The sequence below is a fragment of the Ornithodoros turicata genome, chromosome 7 (assembly GCF_037126465.1).
Source record: "Ornithodoros turicata isolate Travis chromosome 7, ASM3712646v1, whole genome shotgun sequence".
In the NCBI taxonomy this organism is placed as follows: domain Eukaryota; kingdom Metazoa; phylum Arthropoda; class Arachnida; order Ixodida; family Argasidae; genus Ornithodoros; species Ornithodoros turicata.
The window spans coordinates 52,376,707-52,397,975 of NC_088207.1; the positions used below are offsets into that span (position 1 = coordinate 52,376,707).

Below are 21,269 nucleotides of genomic sequence, written 5' to 3' on the forward strand. Positions count from 1 at the left end.
TCATTCTCTCGTGTATCCTGTACGTGTCACCCTACGTGGATCTGGGACCTTCACAATGGCAGGCTCTTGAGCGGCTCCATCGGGCAGGGACAAGAACGGCGCTTGGAATACCTAGCTTCAAATCCCAAGGCCAATGAAAAGCCCTCAGTATTCATTCCGAGTTTAGGGGGCTCCGCCACGTAGACAACTTGGCCATGTCCAGAAGCAAGCACCCTCTTTTTTCTGCCCTCGTAAAAAGGTCACCACGTCCCTCGGCCGCTTGGCCAGCGTATACGCCACTAGCGCCCTGGCCCACAGTGAGCGATCGCCTCAATATCCTGCTGGGTTACCTTCGGTGCTATGGCGGGAGTTTGTACCGGCTGTAACACTCTACGCTCCGGGCATTCATAAAAAGAGGGAATGTAGCCCCCTGGTCGCTAGAACGGCGGCTGAGAACCTTATATCTGACGTCTACCACTCTCATACTCTGGTATTCACTGATGGCTCTATTGACGACTGTACCAAAAGTGCAACTTGCGCCTTCCACATCCCATCAGTGAACATGTCCTGGCAATGGAGATCATCGCGTTACCCGATATCTTCCACGACTGCTGAACTCCTGGCTCTCCTGCATGCAGCTGCTGCGGTCCAGGTGCTGCCAAGGCAGTCCTACTCACAGACTCGAGAGGCGCTCTATTGGACGTGGTGAACCACATGTGTGATAATATATTAGCGCGAAGCATCAGGAGGTCGGGCGCTCAGCATAAACAAACCGGAGGCGATATCGTCTTCCAATGGATCCCGTCCCACGTCGGTGTCGGCGGCAACGAAAGGGCGGACCAGCTCCTTCCTCAGCATAACTCGGCTGCAGCAATATTTTGCCAACTCCTGACGACACCGACAGGCAGATGGCTGTTCAGCAGCTTGTTGAACTGCGCCACCCTGGGATACGGGACATCGTGCACCATCATCGCCACCCTCTTCCCGTGAAAAACCTTCCTCGAAGCATACAGACCGAAGCAAGACGAAGCAAGGCCCCGCAATGGGTTGGCGTTCACCAGCTCTCAGCTACTCAAGATCGGCTTTAGGGGTGACGCCTGCTGTGGCCACTGTCAACAACCCGAAACAATCGAACACATCTTGCGAGACTGCCGAGCATACCATGCTGCGCGCGAAGCCCATCTCCCTCGCACCACCTCGGGCACGCTAGCGGACATCCTCTACTCCGCTGGCTCTTCTGCCGAACGTTCCGCCAAAGCAAGAAACCTCATTCGCTTCCTGCAGAAGGCAGGCTTTGCTCAACGACCAATCTAATACTTGGCTCTCCCCGACGAACTCGTGCACCCTCACCCCATCCCCATCCTTCATCCTCCTCTGTCCTCCATCCGTCCGTCTTTTCTTTGTGTTTTGTTTGTGTGTGTTTTTTGCTATAGTCGTGACGACGCCCACTTCTGTGTGGCCAACAACGGTTAGCCTATCCTGTCATTACCCCCCCCTCCCCTCTGTTCTTAGAGTGTAGTACGTCCCAGAACCAACGTGCAAGCTCTGCCAGACTCTGATACACTCAACATAGTACGCATGCGTACGAACGTGCTTCATCTCGTGTACACAGCGAGGCAATAATATTCCCAGTTATCACTTGATGACGCCCATAATGCGCTACTGGGATGTAGTGGGATGTTTCGCCGGTCAGGCGGCACCCTATCCCATTGCTTGAAGGGGAGGAAATGGTGAATGATCATGAATGTGCAGAGTTCACACTATAGAGCCCTGTCGCTACTAAGAAGGTCACGAGGGCTTGAAGAGCACCAACTGATAAACAGTATAAGACACTCTCAGTTACCACTTGATAACGGCCATAATGTGGGATTGGGAAGTGGGGCTTCCCTCTTGAATGTCTCCCAGTGTGTTCGTTGTCATCTTCCCAGGTTGTCGTCTTCCGTTGTATTCTTCGTATTTTTCTACGAAAAATACAAAAACAAAAGCGATAATTCATGGATGTGTGGGGTGCATGAGGTGCCTTATTCCGATCGTTGAGTAATCGCGCCTTACCTTATAGATGATACCGTGGATACCGTCTGTAATAGCAATGAAAGTGCTCCAGGGGCACTGGACCAGTAAAACAAGCTATTCAACCGTTTCTCACGTTGCCCGCAGAGAATATACAGTCTACACTCCAAATGATGCAGATTGAGGAATGCAGTAGCCGTTCGTGAAAGTGAAGTTCGGCATCTAACGTGTGTGTTATCAATCTATGTAACGTGTTAGATTTTAAGACAAACTCTTGTCGGAAACAGCACGTAACGTGAGAGTGTGAGAACTACTTTTGGAGGTAGCCCCCTTTACACCGACATCTTACATACCGTAGCATACATACATACGTAAGGTGATATACTATGCCCATTGTATCAACATGTGACTGCTTTGATATTACTAATTTTCTTTTTACACTTTTTAACAGTGCACATATGATGGTGGGCCATGTGGATACGATGGAATGGGCTGCCGTTGCGTCTACTACTATTGGGGTGGCTACTATTCGTGCGAATAGCACAAACAGAAGAACATAGTGTTGCGCGTACGTAAGAAGCACGCTGCGATATAAAACACTGCAAATGAAAAAAAAGTACTGTGGAACAATAAAGAAAACGACACAGTTCTGCTATAGAGCAAGAGGCAATATTTCATTATTTCTTTCTTTCACCAACGCTTACGTACGCAAAGGCGATAGCGTACGTAAGGGACAGCGTGGTGCTGCCCAATGCGTGAAGACGTCTTTTATGAACTATGGAGTAAAAACCGGGACAGGTGTACTTTGTGTTCGAGCACCACAAAGCTTTCTACGCAAGCCCCTGGATGGCGCTTCAGCAATTGTCTCACCCATTGCCACCGGTAGGGGGGGGGGGGGGAGGGGTGGCGTTGCCTCGAAGGAGATAAAGGGCAGAGTGCGACAGGGCAAGGTTACTTTTTTGAGAGATGCTCGCCCTGACGCGATACACATTGTGGCAGAGATGGTAAAATAAACCTTGTATGTTGTTTGATTAAGTCTGTTGTGCTGCTTGTTCCTTCGCTCGCAGAACGGACGGGCTGACGTCCCGAGGTTGTTGGAACTGAGGTTTCCACAACTTAAAAGGGGAAAAACTATACTTGACGTATCGAGCGGACGCTCTTCATCAGAAAAATGGGGGAACAAGAAGCTAGTCCCAGAGGATTTTTTATGGACTACGCGTGCGCAGGTCTACCAACGCAATTCATTACGTACGCTGTAGCCTTTGCGTACATAAGGGATAGCGTGGTGGTTCTACGCAAAGCTCTGTTTATGTATTGCGCGTGCGCAAACCCACCAACAGTGGACAGTTTCAGTGCACAGTACGCTATCGCCTTTGCGTACGTAAGAGATAGCGTTGGTGGTTCTGCGCACGCCCATCACAGAAAGAGCTTCGAGCACTGCGCGGAACGATCGACGTAGGCTGTCCGTCACAAAAGACGGTCTTCCGACTCGCAATCTGCTGCTGAACAGTCGCTTGAAACATCTGCGTTAATGCTTTCGGTGGTATCCGATCGCTACCAGCCTGGTGACGCCGTCAGCTGAGCGATTGGGAACCTCGCCGGCAATGCCAATTACGTCACCGGAAGAGGCGAAGCAGTGAAGGACTGTTTCGAGTGGAAGCTGTCAGTTGGTTTCGAATTCGATGTTTTCGATGTTTTATGAAAAAAACACGAACGAATTTTGCGTTTTCTTACTGGAAGGCACGTCCAACTGGATATCGCAACCTTAAAATTTCGGATTCCTCGCGGACACCACCTTTAACTGCTCTGGGACAAACAGACGAATAATTGAAATATGGCAGTCGTCGATATTTCGATTGTTTCGGTCGGATGATCGGGGGACGTTGTATTGCCGAGCGCTCTGCCTGTCAGTCTGGCGGTATGCTACTCAGGGAGGGGGGTCATGCCTCTAGGGCACATTTCACAGGGAACAGCAGCGACATTTAGGATGTCTGAGAAGAACACTACAAAAACATCTAGGCAGAACAGCTGGTGCGAGAATTCGATCTCTATAGTCATTGCCCAGTTTTGGCGTCGAACTTGCTTCGATATGCTACAGAAGACGATTTCCGGTGTATATTACGCGCACGAAAAGTAGCCAAGGTCCTGGAACACCGAAGTGCCGTGAGGTCCGCCAACGTAAGTTTTCTCTATGTACGAGGATCGCCGGGACCGAATAATTCAACCAGGGTGTTCAACGTTTCATCAAAAACTTGGGCACTGCAGTAACCCACGGAAGACTGCTATATGGATAGCCGAGGCTGAACTAGCTGACAAAATAGCTGCCTAGCTCCTCTGGCAAATTTGATTAAAAGGTAACGCTGTGCCATCGCTGGTATTCGAAACGACAAATTTATTATTGTCCTACAGGAACTGTTTTCATGGACAGGGAGACGAACATACTAAAATGTACGATACGATAAAGATACGATATGACACGATTTTAATCGATAACTTCCATAGTGTTGAATTACCATACAACCCACCTTTAGATTGGATATGGGCAGCAGCTGAAAGAAAGTTCGGAAGCTCGAGAATAAACGGTGCTACACCAAGAATTTATGGACTTGCAAAAATTCACGAATCTGGTGTCCCCTGGACCAACCTCTCCGCGTATTTCAACTTTACATATCCCCTGCTCCAGCCCGTCGTCTGTACTCTGTTGAGGCTAGACATACAGTTCCTGAAAATTTCCAGCTCAATCGATAAACCCAACTATGTTCTAATTGTGGCTAATTGTTCTGGTAAGAATTTGTTGGAAATCTGGGACTTAATTCGTCAACGATCAAGGGAAATATGCCTATGCCTGCCTATGGTTCCTTCAACTATGACAAACCTGGAGCGTGTCTCCCCACTCCGCCTATTCCCATTTCGCCTAATGCTTTTTTTTTTGTCAGATTATCTCCCAATCACTTGCAATGTTCCCTCACCCTGAACTGCACAGGGTTCACGCCTAATGTATGTGCCAGGCAATCCCATTTCGCCTACTGAGGCGTGTCAGGTGAAGAAAGAAGGCGCTTCTTCGAGGGGGGAATATATATTTATTGAATGGAAAGGTCTGCCAGACCAAGGTCGGCATGCTATTCCATTAAAAAAACGAAGAGTAAATAGAAAGAAAAGGAAGAATAGCAAAAGGTGAGACTCTATGAAAATGGAAGAAAAACAAAACCGAAAAGGAAAGGAAGAAGAGAAAAAGAAAAATAAAGCAACGAAGAAAGAAGAAAGAGAGAGAGAAAAAAAAAGGAGAAAGAAAAAGAAGGTGAGACTCCTGGAGCGCGCAGCTCAGAGCTTAGAGGCTTCGAATCGATCATCAAAGATGCCTATTTGTGTGGGTTTGTCTTGTGCTCTTCTCGTGCTGCTTTCCCTCAAACCCTAGGCAATGTTAACATCAAGGCTATTTTTCGTTGCACTCCTATACATTTGAGAAAGGGTTTTGAGAAAGGGTAGAATGGCGACGGGTACAAACACAAATGGGTAGTTACGATATACAGCCATTGGTACGGCATTGCCACTGCTCTGTGTACATGAGTCGTAGCTCATTGGTGAAGCCGTAGGTAGTATTAGGAACAGATACGCGCTGCTACCCAAATCGAAGAACACGTATACAAGGCCAACCATATAGGGTCCTCTGCTAGTACACTATATACAGGTAGGACCTAACCGTGACCCCTACCTGCTACGGATTAGCGAGTTTTTAGAGAATAAAGAGAAGAGGTTACACTTTAACGAATGACGTTTCAGCGAAAGGAAGACTATAGACTATACAACGCTGTGTTCGTGGATTGTCTTTTGTCTTCGAGTTAATTAGCGCTGGTAGAAGAGCACCGATATTTCGTAGAGAATGCGTGCTTTCTTTCAGTCAGAAGGCGAAGATTTTGCTACAAGCTTCGTTCAAAAGCAATAGCGCGCATGTACTCTCTCGTACACATTTCGCTTCGTCTGCTGAATAGGCACAGTAGTTCTTTACTTTCACTCTGGGTCAACCACTGGCTCGGCACTTCCACGCATTGCAGCAACAACAACTCAGTTTCTCACTGCTCTTTTCTCAGCGCCTCTGTGAAGCAGAAGATTCCAGGGTGCACCAATGGGTGCCACGCTTTCACTGCCTCGTGGTTGGCCAGCCACCCAACCCTATCACTTTTTTTTTCTGTTTTTTTGCTGTCCCCCTCTGTCCTTTGTTCCTTGCGGACACCATCGGACTTCGATCCTTATTGTGAAGGGGCTAATTATTTTGTCCCCCACATCACCACCAGCTTTAGGGTAGCGTATCGCCCCTCATCATCATCATCATCAACTCCCCATTCATCATCTCACAATAAAGTTGCTTGTTTACTGCGTACACAGGGCGATTGCTTTTGATCGATACATATTTCCGAAAATATACTCAGTTACAAAGCAGATCAAGAAGACCATTTATTAATTTACTTCGCAAGTTCTTTCGGGTCTCATGGTATCGTTTGTGTCGCAGTTAAAGGTTTCGATGAAAAGTGGAACATTCTGAACGGCGATATGACAGAGCAATCTTGCATAACGCGGTCGGTAGCGGCTTCGACACTGCATCTGACAGTAGCGTCCGAAAAACAATCGTTTGCTCTTCTGGTCCGGAAGATCGGAGACGGCAAGGGCGAGGGACAATCCATACACTGCCGCGAACACTCGTTTCTTGAGCGTACTACTTAGGGTCTCACTGCCATTGGTCAGCCGAGAGAACTGGTCGCCGTAGCATGCCGAGACTTCGTCGAACGCAGTTCGTGACTGCAACAGCAAAGCGTGGACCATAATGATGAGAACAAAGCTAGGAAAGCACACAAGAAAAACTCAACGACCGTATTTACCGGTGTATAACTCGCACTCGTGTATAACGCGCCCCCCATATACGGGCCGAATTTGAAAAAAGTTCTATGTATGTCGCGCACCGGTGCAGGGCCACACAGTCGCGCACAGGTGCACCGCGAGGGCCGCACGAGACTGCTCCCTGTGCTGCTCTGGTCTCCCTTCAAATCCGCGTATTGATCTTTCGCCTTTGGGGCCAGGATCTTTCGCGGTGGAGGGAGGCGAAAGGGAGCCGGTCCTTCATATTTGGAGAAGGGCCCCTTGATAACGCGGTCCGCCCCTGGGATGGGCCGTGTCTTTGAACGCGCGGCCGATAACAAGGTCGTCGGGGCAGTACCGCTTGCGGTGCTGTTCCGGGAAGATCTTTTCCTGATCTTTCGAGTCCTTCGGAAGAGTCGGAAGAGTCCTTCATATTTGGAGAAGGGCCCCTTGTTAACGCGGTCCGCCCCTGGGTGGGCCGTGTCTTTGAACGCGCGGCCGATAACAGGGTCGTCGGGGCAGTACCGCTTGCGGTGCTGTTCCGGGAAGATATTTTCTTGATCTTTCGGATTGTTTTTTTTACATCTTTTATATTTCTCTATGCTTCCTTTATAAACCGCTGCGCTTATTTTCCGCTATAGAATGCGCTAGGAACGAGCAGCCAGACTTTATTGTGGCAGTTAACCAACATGAAAGGAATTGGCGTGCAACTGTTTTCTGTGCATGTGCAATGAAAAAAAAACGTTGATATCGGTTGAATGCGACAGCACATAAAAAATAAAAGAAAAATAGAAGGAATGGTTCATCCTAGAGGTGCTCTTGCGCTGTTCTAAAGTTATCCTTACCTAGCGTCTGTGGGTGCTCTGAGGATACCGTGGGGATGCTATATTAGTGCCAAAATGACATGTTGAGGAGGATCTGAGGATCAGATTCACCCTCCTGGGGATGTCACCCCCGTCCATTCATGATGCTCTTAGGATATCACAGGGATGACAGTGTGTTGCCGGGGTTACTACAGAAGGCGTTTTACGAAGAAATTACGGAAAATTACTTGAGCACATCGAAGGAATTTGAAAACGGGTTCAACTCCGCTGTGGTAGTTGTATAGTATAGTTTTCCTTTCTTCCAAGTACATTTTTACCTGAAAAAAAAAAGTTAATTGATTGCGGTTACTATTACTGTGGTGGCAAAAGTAATCACTTTCGGTGACAATGCGTCATATGGCTAATAAAAGTTCGTGAAATTACACATACCATGACCCGCTTTCTGAGATTGGAGTTCGCGCCTTTGGACAGGAGAGAGTGCAAAAACACTTTCTTATTAGATTTTCGTTAAACATATTATTCATTTAAACAACGCATTGCTTTCGTCTTTCATCTCCGCCATCATGAACTTTTCCCAAAAGCTGGAGCAATGGCCATAAATCAGGAGAGCTAATCGGCATGGCAGTGTCGAAGAGGAAGGACAATCGCAACCACGAACGACCTCTCTGTAGATCTCCTGCCAAGGCGTTGACCTTTGAGCTCTAGACCATAGAAACGCTCAGTCGCTCTCCATTCTAACTTGGAACTTCCAGGCAACCCACTATGTCCTTTGCAGTCGGAAGGGATTAAGGTGTCTAAAGACACTTAAAACGCATGTATGGAATCCTATTATAATGACCTCCACTCATGGTAGTGGAAAGCAGAGCAGATGGGAAAGGCTGTGATGCAGCCTGTGGGTTGGTTTCGTATACTCGTTTCTTGGTTTCGTTTCTCGTTGGTTGATTTCGTGGGTTGGTTTCACAGCTAAGTCGAAAAGTATCCGATCACTTGTAACCGATTACTCCAAATTGTAGTCAGATAACTTGAAAAATTGCTTGCTCGGAAGACTAGTCGATTACTCGCAAAATTACTCGAAAAAGTAACTGATTACTAGTAGTAGTAATGACTTGCAACGCCTTACGTACAAGTCTAGACTCGTGACTCACCTCCCCAATTTTTTCTTCTATCCATCACCATCACAACGCAACATCCTTCTTAGGTTTGACGCACAATTACGGCTGATATCCTTATTTCTACGAATTATGCGTGACACAAACAAATATCCTGGGAAGTATCACAGGCTGCTGAGATCTAATTAGGAGCTTAGGGTCGTGGGTTTGGTCCCGGAAGAGGGCGGTAGCAATGTCGGGGGAGGTGAACAATGCCACCAGCGCGACCGTGTGTCGGTGACCGTAGTCCTGCCCTGAGGCACGTAACCATGCAAGTGTGAGCGAACTTACCTTATGCGTAAAGCTACTTACAACTATTGTTATTATTGTATTTAATGAATGAGTTGCCTCAATTCTTGATAATCTGACGGCACAGGAAGCCCCATAAGCACAAAGCAACATTGTTCTTACGTTTGACACACAATTAAGGCTAATAGACTTATTATCTACAAATTATTTGTGGAACAGACAGATTTCCTGGAAAGCATCTGGTTACTAGGATCTAATTACCAATTACTCAAGCAATGTCTTACAAACGGCAGCGCAAGCCCCATGATGGTGGGTTAACTACGCAAGAACAAAGCAACATTGTTCTTCCATTTGAAACAAACCGTAATTGGAAGTATCATATAAGGAGAATCTAATTACCTGCTTGTCAGAAATCAAATGTTAGTGAAAGTTTCCGTCGGTGGGCGAGAACAGGAAGAACGGCTACACAATAAAATTGACCTGGCATGCCCGCAGTTATGAATGACAGATTACTTACACCTTCTAGTAGTAGTAAACCTCGCATGAAATACCAGGGATAATTAGCAGGACAAACAAACAAGCAAAGACCCACTTGTTTGTATGTTTTATCTTCCACCTATAAAAGAGGCAGAAGCTGCGGGCTCAATCCAGGGTTGTACTTCAACTATCCTGCTTCAACTGTCCTTCAAGTGTCCTGCGACCACCAGAATGAAGCTCTCTTTTGTGCTTTTTACCCTTGGCCTTCTTCTGACCATGACAACTGATTTCGCTGCGTGAGTATAAACCCCCTTTTCACAACTTTCCAGCATTCAGACGTCAGCGATTCTTACTTCTGGCAATATTGTTATGGATAAAGATGAGTGTGGTGCTGGTATACCCGCGGATACCCGCGCAAGTTTGTTCTTCGCGGGTACACATTTACCTGTCATCGCGGGTTGCGGGTAAGGTGCGGGTAGACCCGCACTGCCTCCGCGGATTACGCGAGTATACCCGCAATACCTGCAAGCACAAAACCAGCCTGTGGCCTCGGTGGCTTAGTCGGTAGCTTGTTCGCCTTCTGATCCCGATCGCGGGTTCGAACCCGGCGGACGACGCCAGCAACTTGGTGGCAGAGTACAAGTTGCTTAAACATGCAGTCTTCCGCGAGAGGCGTTAAATACGGGGTGTGGTGTGATGACCTTTCATCGCACGTTAAAGCACCCTCAGGTGAGCAAAACCAATACACAGACCGACTGCTGTGGCGTCGCCCGTGATCTTAGTTCTCTCGCGACGTAAACCCCCAGTTATTAAAACCAGCCTTTCGGCTTTTGCTGTACGACCCGATTCTCCGGGAAACTTGTGCCCAAAATGCTTTCCAAGACGTTCCATATCCAGTCCTTCGGTGGTGTGCGAGATGATGACAGCTTTGTCATTTACTGGCACCACGTTCTATGCTTACTCTAAGAAAGAGAGGATCGGCGAGACTCCACCTGATTATGAGACCCGGATAGTGCGGTTCAGGAAGGTTGGTAGTGTGGGCGATAAAGAATTGGTAGGGTATCGCCCCTGGCAATGAAACTCCAAAATTCATCATCTCAAAATAAAGTTGATGTTATTGTCACTCTTTGGCTATATTTACCACATAGGGCTAATTTTGGCTATCTTTCGACACGACGACTGGTACCCTTCGCGTTAGAAAGCTAGCAACCATGTTAACTGTCTGACTGTGGGAAAAGTGGCTCGCTAATGGACAGTATACCCAGCATCAATAAATCATTTCATGCTGTGACTATCATGTGACATAAAACATGCGTACGCATTGGGCTGCGGGTGCACCTGCGGGTATGCGGGTACCCTTCGGGATGTGCGGGTGCTGATGCGGGTTGCGCCAATGATATTGCTCCGGATGCAAGTCGTCATCCCGCGGTTGTGGGTACGAATTTTCATACCCGCACTCATCTCTAGTTATGGAGCCAAATGCGCTCAATATCACTTCGTAGTATACTCGTAGTTCATTCAATTCTTCATTTTTCTGGTTTCCATGAACAACCAGGATTGGCATAAGTGATGGTGCACCACACAAATAGAACAGAAACATGAAAATAACATCACGAGCTCCGTGTTGTGTCTGTCCCTTTGTGCTCCCTGGTCTCAGGGTTTTACATTATGACTCAGTGTGAGCATGAACTATGTATATAAGAAACCAAATCACTGTACCGAACGAGTATTGAAAGCAACCAGTTACTTTTAAGAGTATTTAATACTCTATCTTAAATACTTTTCAAAATTGGGTATTTAGTACTTTACTAAGTTCTTTTTGCCCGTTACGGAGGAACTTAACTTATATACATTTTATGAGTATGTTGTACAAGCCTGCTCTTACTAGAACAGATACCTACAGATCAATGATGGGCAGTACTTGAAGTACCAAGTACTCGAGTAGTACTTTAAATACATTTCTGTGTACTTGTACTTTACTTTAAGTACATTTTAAAGCGTGTACTTTGTACCATATACTTAAAGTACTTTGTTCCGAGTACTTTCCCATCAAGTACCCAAGTACTCAAACTTGGACTCAAGACAGAAAATCACAAAAGAGTATCAAAAATGCACCCTACTAAAAGTGCTAAAATATATAAAAATATAGCAAAATATATATATATAAATATAGCAAAAAAAAGAACAGAAAACAAAAAAGCACAAAGAAAGGGCGGATGGATGGAGGATAGAGGAGGATGAAGGATGGGGATGCGGTGAGGGTGCAGGAGTTCGTCGGGGAGAGCAAAGTATTAGATGGGTCGTTGAGCAAGGCCTGCCTTCTGCAGAAAGAGAATGAGGTTTCTTGCTTTGGCGGAAAAGGACAACAAGGAAACGAAAACACACACATAGCGCCCCATTCATCATCTCGCAATAAAGTTGTTGTTGTTGCACACAGATAGCGCTGTCTGCGTGTTTTCGTCTTCTTGCCGTCTTTTTAGGGCTTTTAGTAGGATGCAGTACTAAGAGTCCCAGTCTGACATTTTACCAAAAAGGATTTTTGTGCTGTTAAAGAGCATATTTGTTGAAGCAAATTTATTGTTGAGAGGCTTGAAATGCTGAAAAAGTATCAACGCTTCTATGATTATGTAAAATAAATGAAAGACACGCACACATTATGACACTACAACCGGCAGCACAATGCCTATGGTCCATTGTCATTTCAGTTGTTCCAATGCAGGGTTCTATGCTTTCTTTATATTGTTTCCTTCATTGGCAATTCATAATCATTTTATGTCACAATGTGTGATTGCATTACATGATGAACACTCTGAAAGATGCACATGCTTTCATTTTCACATTTTACGTTTTTTTTTAATTGGTCACATGGATTACGTTGCTGCAGACCACAGTCGCATAAAAATGATGACTTACATTGTGCTTCATCCTTTTTTACTTTCTTCGTATTCTTTTTTTAAACATTGTATTTCAAAAAGAAGCATGGAATGCCCAGAAATATATAATCTCCGTTGGCTCCCCGCTTCTAATTCCCGCTTCACTGTGTTTGTTTTCGTCGCCATTTTGGGTGGCAGTGAGGTGTCATGGCGACCCCGTTGATAAAAAGCAAACCAATCAGTGGAGCGAAACTGTGATTGACAGGTCGAGCCTCTTTTTGTGACTCCTCCCAATGGCCAGACTCACTTTTAATATACGGCTCTGGACGAGAGCAGTGCCGTGTATGCCATTAATAAATTAAATTTATGGGAGTCTGGCCATTAATGGGACCTACCTATACCTGGAGGTCAACCCACTTTTTGAGCTCTCTGGCCAGTCACGAGCCAAAATACAGTTCGCTATTAATCCCAGGCTATCCAAGCTATATATTACCTGTATTCACTGGGTGCCGACATTTTCGGGAAACTGGATTGGATTAGATTGAATAGGATATTCCCTGATGATCTACCAACACAATGGACAATGAAAAAATTACATTATGCAACATAATGGATTTTGCGTCCACTTTTAAAGGCGCCATCTGGATAGAGAGGGGCATGTCGGGAAGACGCAGAAGGGCAGAAGTAGCAGAAGCGCTTGCTAGCAAAACTGTTGGCCGGCAGAACCGCTTGTTCGCACAGTCTGCGGGTATTATACGAAATTTACCTATGAAACATAACAAGATTGAATCAAGACCGGGCAAAGGTGTGTATATGAATAAAAGTTTGTCATAAAATGCAATCTTTTGGCCATCCGTAGCGTTTTCCTTGCTATTTGCCTGTGATCGCTGTCTTTACTAGGCCTAACCAGGACGACGAAACATATTATTTTCAGGTAAACATCAACACTGAAGCGTAATTTAAAGGTGATGTGCAAGATGGCTGCAAGAGAATGTACACTTACGGAACAAAATTGAAGTAATTTGTGAAAAAATTGTCATGAAATCCTCGCTTCGCCGTTCCGAGCTATGCCGCCATTTTCGGGAAAAGTTTGGTGTCATGGCGGCCCGCATAGGAAACAGCAGCCAATGAAAAACGCTCAATTCGATTGACAGGTCGAGCCTCTTTTTTAGGCTCCTCTTAATGGCCAGACTCCCTTTGGCATACACGGCACTGGACGAGGGCGAACGGTAGCGCCCCTCCCGCGGCGGCGAAGCGAACTACGCAGTGTGGATGCAACGCCGTTCGCCAGCTTGCCAACGCACGTTTAGGTGAGTTTTATAATGGTCTCCGGCGGAGGGACAGCCCTGAACGTTGCCTGTCCCAAAGCGTGGCTACGACAGAGTAAAATGAACATTAAATTCGTAATGTGTATGTTCCTGTTTTAATTTATGCGCGCTAGAGAGGTGCGCGTCTGATGCCGTGCTGTTCGGACGGGCTTTGCCTTCCAGTTATCGATGCCCACACCAGCTTATAGACACGGATATTTTTGAGTGTAAAAAAGGCCTTCTTATCGGCATTGAGCCGTTTCACAGTCATAGTTTTGTTTGTCGTACTTGGTTAGCGCAGTGTAACATTTTTTGATTACAAGTATATTTGGTGCAGTGCAGAATTATTCAGACCAATCTGGTTGCTCATGGGCACCGTAAAATTTTAACGGAATTGAAAGATAGAATGAGTGCAACGTGTAACAATACATTTGAGCATCGTGAACAGCAGCCCGTACAGAGTTGTTCAATAGAGATCAAGAATTTCCAGTGGTAATAATTGGTGTCAACAGATTTGAACCGTTTTATTTAAACAAATACCAACAGGACTGCAATTGAGTGGGGTGCAAGATTGATTCCTCCCCCCCCCCCCCCCTTTAGCACTGCCCTCGACAGTCCTCGAGGAGCTGCATATTGCATACCTGCACAACAATGTAATGTTATCTTTTGTGTGCATAGTAGTTTCGTTCCGGACTCCAGCAGGAACATGCATGTAATCGTATTTGTTTGCTTCACTAATATTATTAGTGTTGTTCTATTGTACAGTGTGATGTATAAGTCTATGAACTACTCTACATTCGAAACCATACAGCGGTGTAACACATTTACTCCTACATAAATTAAGCGGCGAATTTTTTTTTTTTTTTCTGCTATATCACAATAAGCTAGAGCTCAATAGCCAGAGATATTATAATCTTTATCATCACGGTCCTTACGAAAACGACATAGTAAGGCCGTAAAACCATGCGAAGCAAGGGTAGATATGTTCAAGTATTCATATTTCCCACATACAGTCACTATCACAATCTGGAATGCATTACCTGAACACGTGATCTCTGTGCAAAATGTATCTGTGCCTTCATTGAAACCCTGACGTATACTGATTTAATATAATGTTAAAACCATCATGTATTGTGATCCCTATATGAGATTCTTTGTTTCGTCAATTCTGTTGTTTATGTGATTATGGTATAGTGTTGAACCCCCCTGTAGCGGTCCCATTTGGGACTAACAGTATTGTAAATAAAAATAAAATAATAAATATCCATCGTCTGCTCTTGTCATGTATTCTGTCGAATAACAGTGAAATTACACCAGTATTTTGCGTGGGCTTTTCGATACCGTGGTCAGTGGGGTGCGCGGGGGACTAAATGACACTATAGTTTCAAAATCGATTGGAACGAATGTGACCGTCCCTTGAAACAGGACCTGTGCGACGTACTCCTTGAGGTCCTGTGGATGCTTGCACTAACGTCTATTTTCCTCCGGCTATTTTACATGTGAAGCGGACAGTTCCAGTACGCAGTGGACGTAAATTGCATGTCACATGCTGGTGATGTAAGTTACTTTTCTATATCTCAGCCTTCCTCCATTACCTATTGCATAACGAAGTGCGTTCTTCTATAAGATGCAAAAAATGTGTATGACTAAATTTTTATATATCTTCCTTTTTGTTCTCCGGATAACTTCTTTGGCTACTTTGCTATCAACAACACACAGCGTGTAGTCTACCAGTAATTCACGCAGATGTAAGTGATTCAATATTTGGCAGCATACAGGCAAGCCTCTCCAATAAGATACATATGTTAGAAATAATTTAAAACAACGTATTGGTTGACTCGTAATTAATAATAATAATAATAATAATACATAGCATTTATTACTATATTATTAATATTTATAATGATTATTAATTATTATTAATAGTAACTGGTGCAAGTGACGTGAAGTTACGGCCTCACACTAGTGAAACGAAAATCTCCATTTAAAAAGATGAAATCAAATGTATCCTAACAAAAAGAAAGACATATTCAAACTGCCAGTTCTCAATTCGTGTGTCTATGTGGCCGTTGTATTCCTCTCAACAGTCGTTATCGAGGTTCATTTCATACAGAAATCACACCGAAAACAAAAGGAAAAAAAAAAAAACCACGGATATGTCTCAAACTCGTGACCACAATATTAGAAACAGTGTTGAGCTATTTTAGAAGCCGTGGTTAAAGAGTACATATGCGACCATCACGTACGATGTCGTAGAAAAGATTGTATGCTTGAGAAGTTCCCGATGATGTCATCGAGGCGATACAGGCTCCTGTCCAAATAATTGTTGCTGCCTGATGGAAAAACGTAGATTTTTTAAACGTTTGCTCACTACAGGAACCTAGAGTCACTAAATAGGTGTACAGAGTATCGCATTCCTTTTCCGCGCCGGAGCCGCCGTTCGGTGTCCGCGATTGGGCCCGATCGTGTCACGTGGTTTCTCCTTCCAAGAACGCGCCGTCCATGTTGAGTCCCCTCCATCCAAAACCGGTTTCCTCGGTTGCGAGCTGACTGGACTGCGCGCTGTTCTCCGGCGGAGAACGGGGAGACTGGCGTCCCATTGCTAGGCGACGCGCCGGCCCCAAGATGGCGGTGTCGCTCGCGGGCGTGTCTCAGTATCGTTACTCTGCTCACTATTTAGTGACTCTACGGGAACTCACTGGGATGAAGCAAGGCTACGATAGCCGGTGATTGCTTGTAGCTGTTGAGAATCCCGATGGTATAAAATGTCGTTGACGAATAACTACACAGGACTCTCCAACGTCACAAATCAAACAAACTATAATTAGAACAAATTAACAGAACACAAAAATTGTTAACAAGAGCGTGCTGCTCATTCGAAAGAAGGTCAAGTTCAGAGAGCTTACACTGGAAAGACGGTCGTGCATCGCTGCAGCTGCATTTCCAAATCTGCACCCATGTCCTCAATGAAGAATGAGACAGTTTTGGAAAAAATGACGTTCTGTGAAGGGTCTTGAAGCTTTCGCGATCAACCGCGACAGGGCGAAGCGTGCTTCAACGGCGACCTCACTTTCTCTGTTAACCTTACGAAAAATGTCATTTTGTCTCGTGGCTGCCAATTTGAGCCGCATCACCCCTTTTCTTCACGGATCTTTCCAGTAAATTCCGCTTATTGTCCTCTGTGAAGCATTTCGTAATGTCATCGGAGATACGGAGGTACTCATTCGGAGAGCAACAGTTTCTTGGCACACCAGACATTCCGGGACGTCATGGCAATTCATGTTCTGAGGCTGGAACACAGAATACGGAACAACAACACAGAAGGCCTCAACTGCCTAAGAACAATGAAAAAAAGCTGGATAATCTTTTCAGTGACTTCCTTCTTTCATTGTTTCCGGGACGTTGTTTATATCCGCGAACAGATGTGTGGCGGCCCGTGGACGACGAACACGACGCGCCTCTGCCGCCGCGCGCTACTGCGCCTGGCAGCTAGTTCTACCGGCACCGTCCTCAGCAACAATCACTCAACGCAACTCAACGCACGCACTCAGCAGCCACTCAACACAATCAGCAACCACTCAGGCATCCAAGCAGCCAAGCACTCGGCATATACATCTCATCACTGGAACCCGCCCGGATCGCAGCGCTCTTGTTCCCGCCATCCCGCTGCTGCTGCATCAACAGCCACAATCACAAGCCGTGTGCCCAGTCGTCCACCATCCACGAGTCGTCCTTATTCTCCTCTTCATCGTATCGACGCGGACCTCAACCTAATGTACCGCTCCGCGTCTGAGGGGGGAGTGATGTAGCGGCTCGTGGACGACGACGACGACGCGCCTCGATCTGCTGCCGCGCGCTACTGCGCCAGGCAGCCAGTTCTACCGGCACCGTCCAAGCGTGAGGCCACGTCCATCTGCCAGCTGGGACTTCCCATCATCGCCGGTCAGGATTCATGTAGAGGAACACCACCTCCTCTACGCTTTGCCTCCCAATGCTCTTGTGAGGTACGCTTCTCCTCCTCTGCTGTTCGATTCAGATGTGGCTTCGAGCAGGCCATACTCCCTGCGCTTTTTTGTAGTCGGTCGCAAAGACATGAAAACACCGCAGAGCGCAAACCGAAGTCCTCAGGAGGCTTGATAGTTCAACACGTGATTATGGAAGAGATGCTTTGACGTCTGCGAATTCTGAAACTATAGGTATAGGACGACCTTCGACCGCTCGGTCTTTCCGAGGAAGCGTTGGGTGGCCGCCGCAGAGCTCCCGTGTATTGTAGTGAAGAGAGCTCTCTTGTAAAGTGTATTATTTTAAGTGGATCTGTGAATGTTGTGATTCGACGTTATCCAAGAACTGAAACGTTTTCCGCAGGGCCACGATTGTCCATAGCGTCCATAGCTGTTCAAGTGTTCGTTTTCCTCTGTTGCCCAACAGTCGTGCGATTTGTCCTGACGTGTCCTGACATGCCCCGATATGCATGCTTTCCTTTGTTAACGCTTTGTATTTTGTCTTTTTTTGACAAGGAACATTGTCGTCTTGACGATAGTGCTGCCCTGAGTTCTGCGCGCGTTGATTTGTTGAGTGCCTAGTCCTCTTATTAGCCGTTGATGGAGTTACATGTTAGGATGTTTTGTTCTTTTGCAAGTCTCATTTAGTAAGACTTTGGAATTCCTACGATCAGTTTTCATGCATGGTGCTCTTCTGCAATAGTTTCCTATGCAATCGTTATAGAAGAATAAAGGAAACAATCTTGGGATAGTGATTCAATAAATAATAGGTCCCCTGTCTAGAGCGCACGCGTCCTTGAGCCACGCAGGTGCATGATGACGTCATACCGTGGCTTCACTGCAGATTGACCAAAGGAGCATTAGTGGAAAAAAACAGTGTAGCCCTGAGACAATAGGATGATGTCTGGACCAATGAGAACTGCCAGCAGGGGGCGCAGGAATGCTCTTCTCACTTAGCCTCACGACCAATGAGAACGGCCAGCAGGGGGCGCAGGAATGCTCTTCTCTCTTAGCCTCTCGCAGGTGGCGGTAGGAGCGCGCAGAGGGCGCTACGAGCGCGCGCATGCGTAGCACCCGTAGAGTGGCGCTTACGTCAGTCCACCTCTGGCTCTCGTTGGGAGAAGACGTGCGGTCGTTCGCTCCGTCGTCACTTGATCCTTGGCTGTCGACGAGAGCAGTCGCATCGGTCTGCGCTCCTACTGTGGTGAGGTGATTTGTTGTGTAACTAATGATTTCGCCAACTTTGTTCCCGCTTTGTTTGCGATTTTCGTGCCCGTGCACGTCGGGTGCTGGTTGCTGTTGTCCGGGCATTCCCGCCATTTTCTATCATCTTCTGCCTTGGGACCGGGAGTAGTGCTGGCGTGATTCTTAATAATTTTGTTGTGAGATACTTGATAGTTGAGAAAGTAACCGCTAGGGGGTGCAGCTGCGGGGTTTATACAGGACAAAAACCATTACGAGTCAGTTTCTGCCTGCCTCTCGGATGGAGCAGTCGCATGGTTCTGCGCTCCTGTTCTGGTGGGCTCATTTGTTGTGTAATTAATTTTTTTGTTGTTGTTAGCTATTGATGGTTTGCATACTCTTGCTTTTCCAGCCTCTGTATTACGAGTGTTTTTCTCCTTGCATGCCCAGAGCTGTCCTAACTTGCCCAGACATGCCGTGATGACGTCACAGCTGACGTCACAGGATGTCCGGAACTGGTGGTCATAGCTGCGATGCTTTGCAACCTGCCTCTGTGCTCCGTCGCCCAGCGACGGTCAGCGGCCTTTCCGGACCGCTTTCTTCAAGATGGCGCCGTTGATCTTCAATTAAACTCCTTCTCTCCGCTCTATTTCTATCTATTTTTTTCTTTTTTATGGACTCTCATAGTGCACAACGCTCAGCTGGTCTGGACACAAGTTAGACTTTCCCCAATTAGTGTGGTGGCTCCCTGGAGGGTGCTGATTAATGTGGGGGGTCCCAATTAGCTCTAATTGCTAATTAAATCGTGTTCAGGCCAGTTGGGCGTTGTGCACTGTGAGAGTCCAGTACCTACTACTCTCCTCTACATATGCTTTGCCTCCCAATGCTCTTGGGAGGTACGCTTCTCCTCCTCTGCTGCTCGCTTCAGATGTGGCTTCGAGCAGGCCATACTCCCTGCGCTTTTTTGTGGTCGGTCGCAAAGACATGGAAACACTGCAGAGCGCAAACCGAAGCCCTCCGGAGGCTTGATAGTTCAACACGTGATTAGGAAAGAGATGCTTTGACGTCTGCGAATTCTGAAACTATAGGTATAGGACGACCTTCGACCGCTCGGTCTTTCCGAGGAAACGTTGGGTGGCCGCGGCAGAGCTGCGGTGTATTGTAGTGAAGAGAGCTCCCTTGTGAAGTGTATTATTTTAAGTGGGTCTGTGAATGTTGTGATTCGACGTTGTCCAAGAACTGAAGGGCTTTCCGCAGGGCCACGCTTGCCCATCGCGTCTACTAGCTTCTTTCTTTCTCTCTCTCACTCTCTCACTGCGATTAAGTTTTCTCGTCTCTACCCTCCTTTCTTTTTTTAATCTTTCTCTCTTTTGTTGCGGGAGCCCCGCAGGCCGCGTGTTGGAGACCCCTGGCCTAAAGGATGCAGATTGAGGGAGGCAGTTGTTGTTCTTGAGAATGAAGTTCGCTATGTGTCCTCTGTATCAACATGTGACTGCCTTGATATTATTAATTTCCTTCTTTTCCTTTCCTTTCAGTGCACAGCAGATGGTGGGAAATGTGGAACACCTCAAGATGACTGCCGGTGTTCCTGGTTGTCGGGGCTTTCCTATTATCGGTGCGAATAGCACGAGCAGAAGAACACAGTGCGCGTGCTTAAGAAGCACACTGCGGTATACTACACTGAAAATGAAGATAAATACTGTGGAACAATAAAGACAAAAAAAAACACAATTCTTATATAAAGCAAGCAGCAATATTTCATTATTTCTTTCTTTCACCAGCGCTATCCCTTCCGTACGCAAAGGCGATAGCGTACGTAAGGGATAGCGTGGTACTGCGCAATTCGCGAAGACCTGTTTTATGGTTACGCATGCGTAGAACCACCAACGCAATCCATTACGTACGCTGTCTTCTTTGCGTACGTAAGGGGGGAATATGTTTGATAGAATGAAAAGAAAGAAAAATGAAAATGTCAGCCAGGCTAATGCCGGTAGCCGGCTTGCTATTTCAATAAAGGATGGAGCTTGTGTAATCTTGTGCAATCTTTGTGTAATCTGTTTGGAAGAAACTCAAAATAAACACAGGAAAAAAAAAAAGAAAAAGAAACTGTCGCCCTGTTTTTTTTTTTTTTTTTAATTTTAGATTTGTTTTCAAGCAAGTGTGATGATGGCGGTGGTAATACAACTGTTTGCCGTAGTCGCACACATTCGGGCGTGCAACGTCACGAGACCATCGCAGGTCGGGGATCGCGCGTCCTGGGCTGACTTCACAGGAACATCCGTCTCCGACATCCGTCAAAAAACGTCTCAGGAAAACATCCAGACAGAACAGCCGACAAGTGAAACGGCAGGGAAGACAACCACTTCCA

General features: G+C 46.3%; 1 long non-coding RNA gene across 1 annotated transcript; it reads left to right on the top strand.

The window, feature by feature from the left end:
- Positions 1 to 9,470: 9,470 nt before the first annotated feature.
- LOC135401524 (uncharacterized) lies at positions 9,471 to 21,007 on the top strand. The gene is made up of 3 exons (XR_010424837.1): positions 9,471 to 9,834; positions 15,224 to 15,275; positions 20,437 to 21,007. It is a non-coding gene; the product is annotated as an uncharacterized LOC135401524 (long non-coding RNA).
- The last annotated feature ends 262 nt before the right edge of the window (positions 21,008 to 21,269 follow it).